Source organism: Mustela nivalis (assembly GCF_964662115.1).
Source record: "Mustela nivalis genome assembly, chromosome: 4".
Classification (NCBI taxonomy): domain Eukaryota; kingdom Metazoa; phylum Chordata; class Mammalia; order Carnivora; family Mustelidae; genus Mustela; species Mustela nivalis.
In genome coordinates this window covers 132912941-132922824 of record NC_139023.1, presented here as the reverse complement: position 1 = coordinate 132922824, position 9884 = coordinate 132912941, and the positions used below count along the sequence as shown (strand labels likewise).

The following is a 9884-nucleotide window of genomic DNA, read 5'->3' as shown; positions in this document are numbered from 1 at the left end:
ACTGGGCCACCCAGGCGCCCCATGTAGTATTTATTTATTTATTAATTTTTATTTATTTATTTTTTATTATTTATTAAGATTTTATTTATTTATTTGACAGAGATCACAAATAGGCAGAGAAGCAGGCAGAGAGAGAGAGGAGAAAGCAGGCTCCCTGCTGAGCAGAGACCCTAATACGGGGCTTGATCCCAGAACCAGGACCTGAGCCAAAGGCAGAGGCTTTAACCCACTGAGCCACCCAGGCACCCCTGAACTGAATTGTTTTTCTTTTGTTGATACAAAATATATAAACAAGTATATGTTTTATTTATTTGTTTATTTATTTAAAACAAGTACATGTTTTAAACATAAATATAACTGATAACAGCTTTTGTTTCTACTGAAATGCACTTGTGTAAAGGAATTACAATTTATCCAGAAAATTATTTAGAATTTCCCCCAAAGTAACCAATTTAAATGAGGTAATACATTTCATAAAACATCTTTTGTGTTTCAAGTTAATTACAGTGTTTTACAGTACTTTCCATTCCAAAAGATACCATTAATTAACTATGAAAGGGAGACAAACTGTGATTTCAGAATTTCTATCTCCAATTCTTTATAGTATACCAATCCCAAACTTTTATTTTTTTTGTTAAAGATTTTTATTTATTTATTCGACAGACAGAGATCACAAGTAGGCAGAGAGAGAGAGGAAGGGAAGCAGGCTCCCACTGTGCGGAGCACCTGGGGGTGGGGGGTGGGGTGGGTGCACAATGGGGATGGACCGCGATCCCAGGACCCTGAGATCATGACCTAAGCCAAAGGCAGAGGCTTAACAGACTGAGCCACCCAGGTGCCCCCAAGCTTCCATTTTATCAAAATAAGGGTTAATGGTTTATTGTTTCTTCCACTCTACAATGTTTATAAGCAAAATTTCTAATCAAGATTTCATAAATTTCATACCTGGAATTTACTTACAGTAAAATAAAAACTTTATGGCATTGAGCTAACTTTAGTCTTTTAATAAATACAAATTAAGAGTGTATTTAACAACTTGGGAAGACCTCACACTGGGAAGGAAATAAAGCACTGGCTTCTTGTAATTACATAATGAGAGACAGATTCAGAAATTAACATCTTAGTATTTCAAACTTTCTTTTATGACTTTATGGGTATTGTTCAAAATAAAAAAATACTTTCATAAACATTAAAACCTATAATATAAAATTGATAGCAATTAATAGCTTCTTTCTTAGTTTCACTATATAAATAATCAATGAACCAATTAATGTATCCTTATTCTGTAAAGCCAAATGGTCAAAGCATTTGATTAGAGATTTAGCATTTTTGAAAAAAAATCACTCAAACATATACAAACGTATACAAACATTTTAATACTTGTGGAGAATTACAGAATTATGAAAGAAAAATTTTAATTCTTGTAATAAGACATTAATAAGTGTTTTTATTTTAACTCCTCTAGGAATAGTAATGTGCAGAAAAAGAGAGATTTTTAATATACAAGCAAATAATTGTGCTTCAGACTGGAATTGCTTTTGAATTTGTTATTTTCCCCTCTAAAGAGAAACCGGGAAGAGAATCCTGTAAGATTAATAAATCATCCCAGATGCTTTCAAAGGATTCCTTTTTGTAGAGGAACTTCTAAGCAATCACACTATGGTGTGGGTGGGTATCTTTCCTTCATTCCTCTTCTGGTAGACCAGGTACGATAATCTAGAGAAGGTCCACACTGGGAAGGCAAAGGAGAAAGAAACACAGTAAGAAATGCTATCCAGCAGACCAATTTACCCATGCTTAATTTTTTTAAACAGATAATGAGTTATGGAAATTTACCAATGTTTTTCAGTACTGAGCGTTAACTCTCAGTATACTTTGTATTTTCTTACCTTTTAATATAGAAAAAGTACCTTTATTTCTTCAAGTCTGAATTTATGTTATTTTTTTTTTTAAGATTTTATTTATTTATTTGACAGAGAGAGATCACAAGCAGGCAGAGAGGCAGGCAGAGAGAGATAGAGAGGAGGAAGCAGGCTCCCAGCTGAGCAGAGAGCCCAACACGGGGCTCGATCCCAGGACGACCTGAGCCGAAGGCAGCGGCTTAACCCACTGAGCCACCCAGGCGCCCCTGGATTTATGTTATTAAAGATATTTTTTCATTGAATTATTTTTCACCTAATCTCTGTTTGCTCAGTGACCCACATGAGCGGTCCCAGCTATTTTTCTTAGTATTTTGGATTTTGATTCTTGGTATTTATACTAGCTAAGACAATTTATGTGGAGCAGGGCCACAAAAACGTATCAGAAACAGTATCTTTTTTCAAGTAGGCTCCATGCCCAACCTGGAGCTTGAACTCACAAACCGTAAGTCAAGAGTCACACGTCTGGGGTGCCTGGATGGCTCAGCAAGTTAAGTGTCTGCCTTCAGCTCAGGTCATAATACAGGGTTTTGAGATAGAGCCCAGGATCAAGCTTTTTTCTCAGTGAGGAGTCTGCTTCCTCTCCCTCCACCTGCCACTGCCTCTGCTCCTGATCTCTTTTTTTCACTGTCAAATAAATTAAAAAAAAAAAGAGTCAAATGCTCTATTGACTGAATCTGTTAGGCACCTCCAGAACCAGTATCTTAATTTGGGGTATTTTAATAGATAAAACGGTCCCTAGAAATCTTTTAATGTTATGAAACTACTTAAATTAATACTTTTAAATATATGGTAGGACAACATGTAACTAATTTTTAAAAAAGAAAAATGGATCTTTTACAGGAAGACAATCATTGGTATCAAGGTTTCCTTATGCAATTCGTTTTGGCCCCCTTGTGAAGACATGAGGCACTCTCTTGGTTCATTTTTGGAAGCTTCCACATCCTTAACATTTCACTTTCCTGACAGTCATGGTGAGGTGTCAACTTTAATGAATAGCAGTAAAAAATGCAGGTATGCCTCTTCTAGAAATCACCTCAGACTGCCTAAATTTGGAACATAAAATGAGATGGGTTTCTTGCTTATCAGCTTAGAAAAGATTAAAAACATTGATAGCACCCAGTGTTGGCAAAACTGTGTAGAATAAGCCTTCTTACAACTTGCTATTGGAAATGTAAGGTGGCGTAGCTTTTCTACAGAGCAATTTACTACTAGGTATCCATGTTTAAAACACACACAGCCTAGAGGCACCTGGCTGGCTTAGTTGATAGAGTGAACAACTCCTGATTTCTTGGGGATCATGAGTTCAAACCCCACAGTAGGTGTAGAGCTTACTTAAAAGACAAAAAAAAAAAAAAAAAAAAAAAAAAATGCAAAGCCTACAGGGTTCTTAAATGAGGGTACAAGGAGCTCTGTGACCCTTCCTCCTGATGAAACAATCTTAGCTGGTGAAAAAAAAATGTTTCTAAGTTGGTTTGTTTGTTTATAATCTCTACACCCAATATAGGGCTCCAACTCACAAACCCAAGATCAAGAGTCATTTACTCTTCTGATTGAGCCATTTTCTTTAAAAAAAAAAATTATTTAAAGGAGTGCCACTCCTTTAAATAATTAGTTGGCTCAGTTGGTTAAGCATTGGACTCTTGACAGCTCAGGTCCTGATCTAGGGTTTTGAGTTCAAGCCCCATGTTGGGTTCCACATTGAGTATGGAGCCTGCTTAAAAAAGAGGTCTTTGAAGTCTCTGGAAATTGAGGGAATAGAGCAAATGGAAACATTGATTCAAGTGGTATAAATTAAATATTTGTGTGCCCCTCAAATTCAGGTATTTAAATCTAATTTGCAATGTCATGGTATTTGGAGGTAGGGCCTTTGGGAAGTGAGTAAACTATGAGGTAGAGCCTTCATGGCTGGGATTAGTGCCCTTACCAAGTAGAAACCAGAGAGCTCCTTAGTGTCTTCCACCATGTGAGAAGATGAGATCTATGAACCAGCCTCCAGAATTGGAAGAAATACCACCTAGCCTACGGTACTTTGCTATAGCACCCTGAATAGACTAAGACATCAGAAAAATCCACTAATGACAAGAACTGGAAATGGTAAATAAGAAGGCTAATATATTAACTCTATTATAAACATTTATTTCTTCTTCCTTCTCTCAGCCTTAAAGAACCTAAAATTGTAGAAAGTAATAATTTTAAAAAATTTGTATGTGTAACATATATAGATGTATATAACTGTACTGAAATTAAAAAGAAGGAGAATATGGCTATACAGGTATTTCTGTATCTCATGGACTTAAAAAATAGCATAATCTGAGGAAGATGCTGATAAATGAGTATACTGTTTAAGTCCTAGGGCAACTGCTAAAAAGTAAAATATCAGATATACAGTTGATCCTTGAACAACATGAGTTTGAACTACACAGGTCCACTTATACATGGATTCTTTTTTGATATGATTCTATAAATCTATTTTCTATTCCTTGTGATTTTAAAAAAAGATTTTTATTTATTTTTTGAGAGCGAGAGCAGGGACTGGTGGGGAAGAGCAGAGGCAGAGGGATAAGCAGACTCTGTGCTGAGTGTGGATCCAGAAGTGGGTCTCAATCTCATAATCCACGAGGTCATCACCTAAACCAACAAACATGAAGAGCCAGATGCTCAACAACCTGAGCCACTCAGGTGCCCCTTATGATTTTCTTAATAACATTTGTTTTTATCTAGCTTACTTTACTGTAAGGATACAATATGAAATTCCAGGTTGTTCAAGTGTCAACTGTATATCCAACTATATCAATAATAACATTAAATGTGAATTTGGGTAGCTTGGCTGGCTCAGTCAGGAGAGTACGCGATTTTTTGATCTTAGGGTCATGAGTTCAAGCCCCATGGTGGGTGTGGAGCCTACTTAAAAAAAAAAAAAAGGTGCAATCACCGAACAATCCATTCAAAAGGCTGATCTTGTCAGACTGGGTAAAACGAGAAACAAAACAAACTTTTAATCTAACTGTATAAAAGCACACATATATTCAAATGTCACAAATCGCTTAAAAGGATAGAAAAAGATATGCAAACTGCAACCATAAGACAGTTGAAGCAGATATACTAATGTCAGATAAACTCTTAAGACTGAAAGTTATTAGAGACAAAGACATTTTATAATGATAAAAGGAGTCAACTGAGGAAGATACAGGAATTATGAAGATACATGCACCTAACAACAGAGCCCCCAAACTACATGGAAGCAAAAACTGACCAAATTAAAAGGACAAATAGATGATTCAACAACAGGATGAAGTTAGAAATCAGGAAGAAATAAATCTGAAAAATTCACAAATACGTGGGAATAGACAACACGCTGCTGAACAACCAATGGATCAAAGAAGAAATCATAAAGGAAGTAAGCAAATACTTTGAGTTGGGGGCTCCTGGGTGGCCCAGTCATTCATTGGGTGTCTGCCTTCAGCTCAGGTCATGACCCCAGGGTCCTGGGATCCCTGCTGGGCAGGAAGCCTGCTTCTCCCTCTTCCTCTCCTCGCACCCCCCCCCCACCCCCGCTTGTGTTCCCTCTCTCTCTCTCTGTCAAATAAATAAATAAATACAATCTTAAAAGAAAATACTTTGAGATGAATATGAAAACTTATGGGATGTAGCTTAACAATGCTTAGAAGGAAATTTGTAACTCTAAACATCTGTATCAAAAGAAGACCGATCTGTATCAGCAAGGTAACAGTTCACCTTAACACACTAAAAAAAGAATAAATGAAACCTAAAGCAAACAGAAAAAAGTAAGGATTAAAATAAAAATAAATGACATAGAAAATGGATAAACTATAACGAAAAAGAACAAACCCAAAAGCTGGTCCTTGAAGAGATCAATAAAACTAATGAACCTTACATAGACTGACCAAGAATAAAGAAAAATTCAAATAACTAAACTCAGAAATGAAAGCAAAAACATCACTACTGACCTCACAGTAACATTTTTATAAGATTATAAGGAAATATTCTGAAGAACTATGTACAAAAAAATTGGGTAACTTAGATGAAAGAACAAGTTCCTAAAAAGATACAAGCTACTGGGACACCTGGGGGGCTCAGTGGGTTAAAGCCTCTGCCTTCGGCTCAGGTCATGATCTCAGGGTCCTGGGATCGAGCCCCTCATTGGGCTCTCTGCTCGGCAGGGAGCCTGCTTCCCTCCTCTCTCTGCCTGCCTCTCTGCCTACTTGTGATCTCTCTCTCTTTAAATAAACAAAATCTTTAAAAAAAAAAAATATACAAGCTACCAAAATTGCGTAAGAAGGAATTTAAACTTTTTTTTTTTTTTTTGAGGTATGCTCTACACCCAACATGGAGCTTGAACTCATGACCCCAAGATCAAGAGTTACACGCTCTACTGACTGAACCAGCCAGGCGCCCCAGAAATAAAAAATCTAACTGGGCCCATGACAAATAAAAATGACTGCATTAGCAATTTAAAAAACTTTCCACAAAGAAAAGTCCTACGTATGATTTCACTCATATATGGGAATTTAAGAAACAAAATAGATGAATATAGGGTAAGGGAAGGAGAAAAAAAAAAAAAGACAAAAACAGAAAGAAAAAAAAAAAAAACCATAAGAGACTCTTAACTATGGGAAACAAACAGGGTTGCTGGAGGGGAGGTTGGTGGGGGAATGGCGCAATTGGGTGATGGGAAAAGCACTTGCAGTACCTAAGGAGGGCACTTGCAATAATGAGCACTGGGTGTTATATGCAACTGATGAATCACTGAACTCTACCTTGAAACTAATAATACAGTTATGTTAAATTAAACTTAAATAAAAAACTTAAGAAAGAAAGAAAGAAAAGCCCTAGGCCAGATGGCTCCACTGGTGAATTTTACCAAATTTTTAATTTTTTCTCCAACCACTTAATATTTCACACATAATTTCAATAGAACAAAAAACAAAAAAAATGCATGATAATCTCAACAGATACAGAGGGAAAAAAAAAGTTAAAACTCAACACTCCTCTTTCACGATAAAAATTTTCAACGAACTTAAAGAGAACTTCTTCAAACTGATAAAGGACAAATACAAAGACCCACAGTTAACATACTTAATGATGAGAGACTGAATGCTTTCCATCTAAAGTAACAACAAAGATGACTGTTTTCACCAATTCTATACAACATTGTACTAGAGATTCTAATTAGGGCAATTAGGCAAGGAAAGAAGATAAAAGACATCCAGACTAGAAAGAAAGAAGTAGGGGCGCCTGGCTGGCTCAGTCAGTAGAGCATGTTCCTCTTGGTCCTGGGGTTTTGAGTTCAAGCCCCAAGCTGGGTAAAGAGATGATTTAAAAATGAAATCTAGTGGGTGGGAGAAGAATCAATGAAACAAGATGGGATTGGGAGGGAGACAAACCATAAGTGACTCTTAATCTTACAAAACAAACTGAGGGTTGCTGGGGGGAGGGGTTTGGGAGAAGGGGGCGGTTATGGACATTGGGGAGGGTATGTGCTTTGGTGAGTGCTGTGAAGTATGTAAACCTGGCGATTCACAGACCTGTACCCCTGGGGATAAAAATACATGTTTATAAAAAAATAAAACATTAAAAAAAAAAAAAGAAATCTAAAAAAGAAAAAAGAAAAAAGAAAGAAGTGTAAGTATCTATTTGCTGATGACAGGAGTTTATACATAACAGAGCCTAAAGAACCTACTAAAAATTATGAGAAATATATATATATATATAGGATCAATAAACAAAAATCAAATTATATTTTTATATATTAGCAATGAATAATTCAAAAATGAAATTAAGAAGATTCCATTTACAATGGCATCAAAAGAATAAAATACTTAAAAATAAATTAGACAAAATAAGTGAAGGGGTGTCTGTCTGGCTCAGTCAGTAGAGTGTGAGACTCTTAATCTTGGGGTTATGAGTTGAAGCCCCACACTGTGGAGATTACTCAAAGAAAAGAAATAAACTTTAAGAAACAAAGTAAGTATAAAACTCATATTCTAAAACCTACAAAACATTGTTTAAAAAATTAAATTAAATCTGACTAGATGGACATACATTCCATGGTCTTGAGTTGGAAAACTTAATTGTCAAGATGGCAATACTTCCCATATTGATCTATAGATTCAATAATCCTTTCCATACCTCAACTGGCTCTTCGCAGAAACCCATAAGCAGATCTTAAACTTTATATAGAAATTCAAGACAACCACAATAATCCTCCCCCAAAAAACCCCCCCAAAAACCCACAAAACCTACCAAACAAACAAAAAACCCTGAATAACTATAAAGTTGGAGGATTCACACATCCTTATTTAAAAGCTTGCTATAGGGGGTGCCTGAGTGGCTCAGATGATTGGGCATCTGCCTTTGGCTCAGATTGTGACCTCCGGGTACTAGAATCGAGCCCCACGGCAGGCTCCCAGTTCAGTGGAGAGTCTGCTTCTCCTCTCCCTCTGCCGGTGCTCTCTGTTTCCCTCAAATGAATTAAAAAAAAAAAAAAAAAGTATATATGTATATACACACACACACACACGCTTGCTATAGGGCACTTAGGTAACTTAATCAATTAAAGTGTCTGCCTTTAGCTCAGGCTGTGATCCCAGAGTCCTGGGATCCAGGACCATGCAGACTCCTTGCTCAGCTTGCTTCTCCCTCTCCCTCTGCCCCCCACTTGTGCTTGCTCTCCCTCTAGTGCTCTCTGTCAAATAAATAGATAAAATCTTAAAAAAAAAACAACAACAAAACTTGCTATAATACTATAACAATCATGAAAGAACAGTATTAGCACAAGGAATGACATATAGATCAATGAAATAGAATTGAGAGCCCAGAAATAAACCTTTGCATTTATGGTCAATTGATTTTCGACAATAGTGCCTGCATAATTAAATGGGGGAAAAAGAATAGTGTTTTCAAACAAATGGTGCTAGAACTGGATGACCACAGAAATAGGAGGTTGGACCCTCACTCACACACCACATATAAAACTGAACTCAAAATGGATCTTAGTCAGGGGCTCTAGGCTGGCTCAGTTAGTAGAATATGTGACTCATAATCTTAAAGTAGTGAGTTCGAGCCCCATGTTCGGGCAGACTTTATTTAAAAAAATAAAGAAAAAGAATTAAAAAAAAAAAAAAAGGATCACAGCCATAAATGTAAGTGATAAAACTACAGACTCTCTTAGAAGAAAACATAGGTGTAAATTATATTTGTAACCTCGGATTAGTCAGTGGTTTTATTTTTTATTTTTATTTATTAATTTTATTTATTTGTCAGAGATAGAAAGAAAGACTATAAGCAGGGGGAACAGCAGAGGAAGAGGGAGAAGCAGGCTCCTCGCTGAGCAAGGAACCCAATGTGGGACTCAGTTCCGGGACCCTGGGATCATGACCTCAGCTGAAGGCAGATGCTTAACCAACTAAGCCACTCAGGTGCTCCTTGTCAGTGGTTTTAAAACATGATGCCTAAAGCACAAGCAACCGAAGAAAAAACAGGCAAATCAGACTTTAACAAAACTAACAATTTTTGTGTTCAAGAATAACATTCAGAAAGCGAAAAGACAACCCACAGAATGGGAGAAAATAATTGCAAATGAAGTACTTGTATTCCAGTATAAAGAATGCTTATAACTCAACAATAAAGATAAGTAAGCCAATTGAAAAATGGGCAAAGAATTTGAAAAGACATTTCTCCAAAGACAGACAAATGGCCAGAAGTACATGAAAAGATGCTCAACATCATTAGTCATTAGGGAAATGCAAATCAAAATCACAATGAGCTATAGTAGTCCCCTCTTAGCCTGAGGGATGTATTCCAAGCCTCCTCGTGAATACCTGAAACCATGGATAGTGCCAAGCCCTATGCAGATTATGTTTTTTCCTATTGTTACACATCTAGGATAAAATTTAACTTGCAAATAAGGCACAGTAAGAGATCAATAACGACGACTAAAAC

The 9884-nt window shown here is 36.5% G+C and overlaps 1 protein-coding gene across 2 annotated transcripts in view; it reads right to left on the bottom strand.

The window, feature by feature from the left end:
* Positions 1 to 301: 301 nt before the first annotated feature.
* APELA (apelin receptor early endogenous ligand) overlaps positions 302 to 9884 on the bottom strand; it is a 25350-nt gene continuing 15767 nt past the window's right edge. For both annotated transcript variants that reach the window (XR_014310763.1, XM_082727251.1), the window contains one exon: positions 302 to 1732. The gene's annotated coding sequence lies outside the window, so the exon portion shown is untranslated. The remainder of the gene's footprint in view (positions 1733 to 9884) is intronic.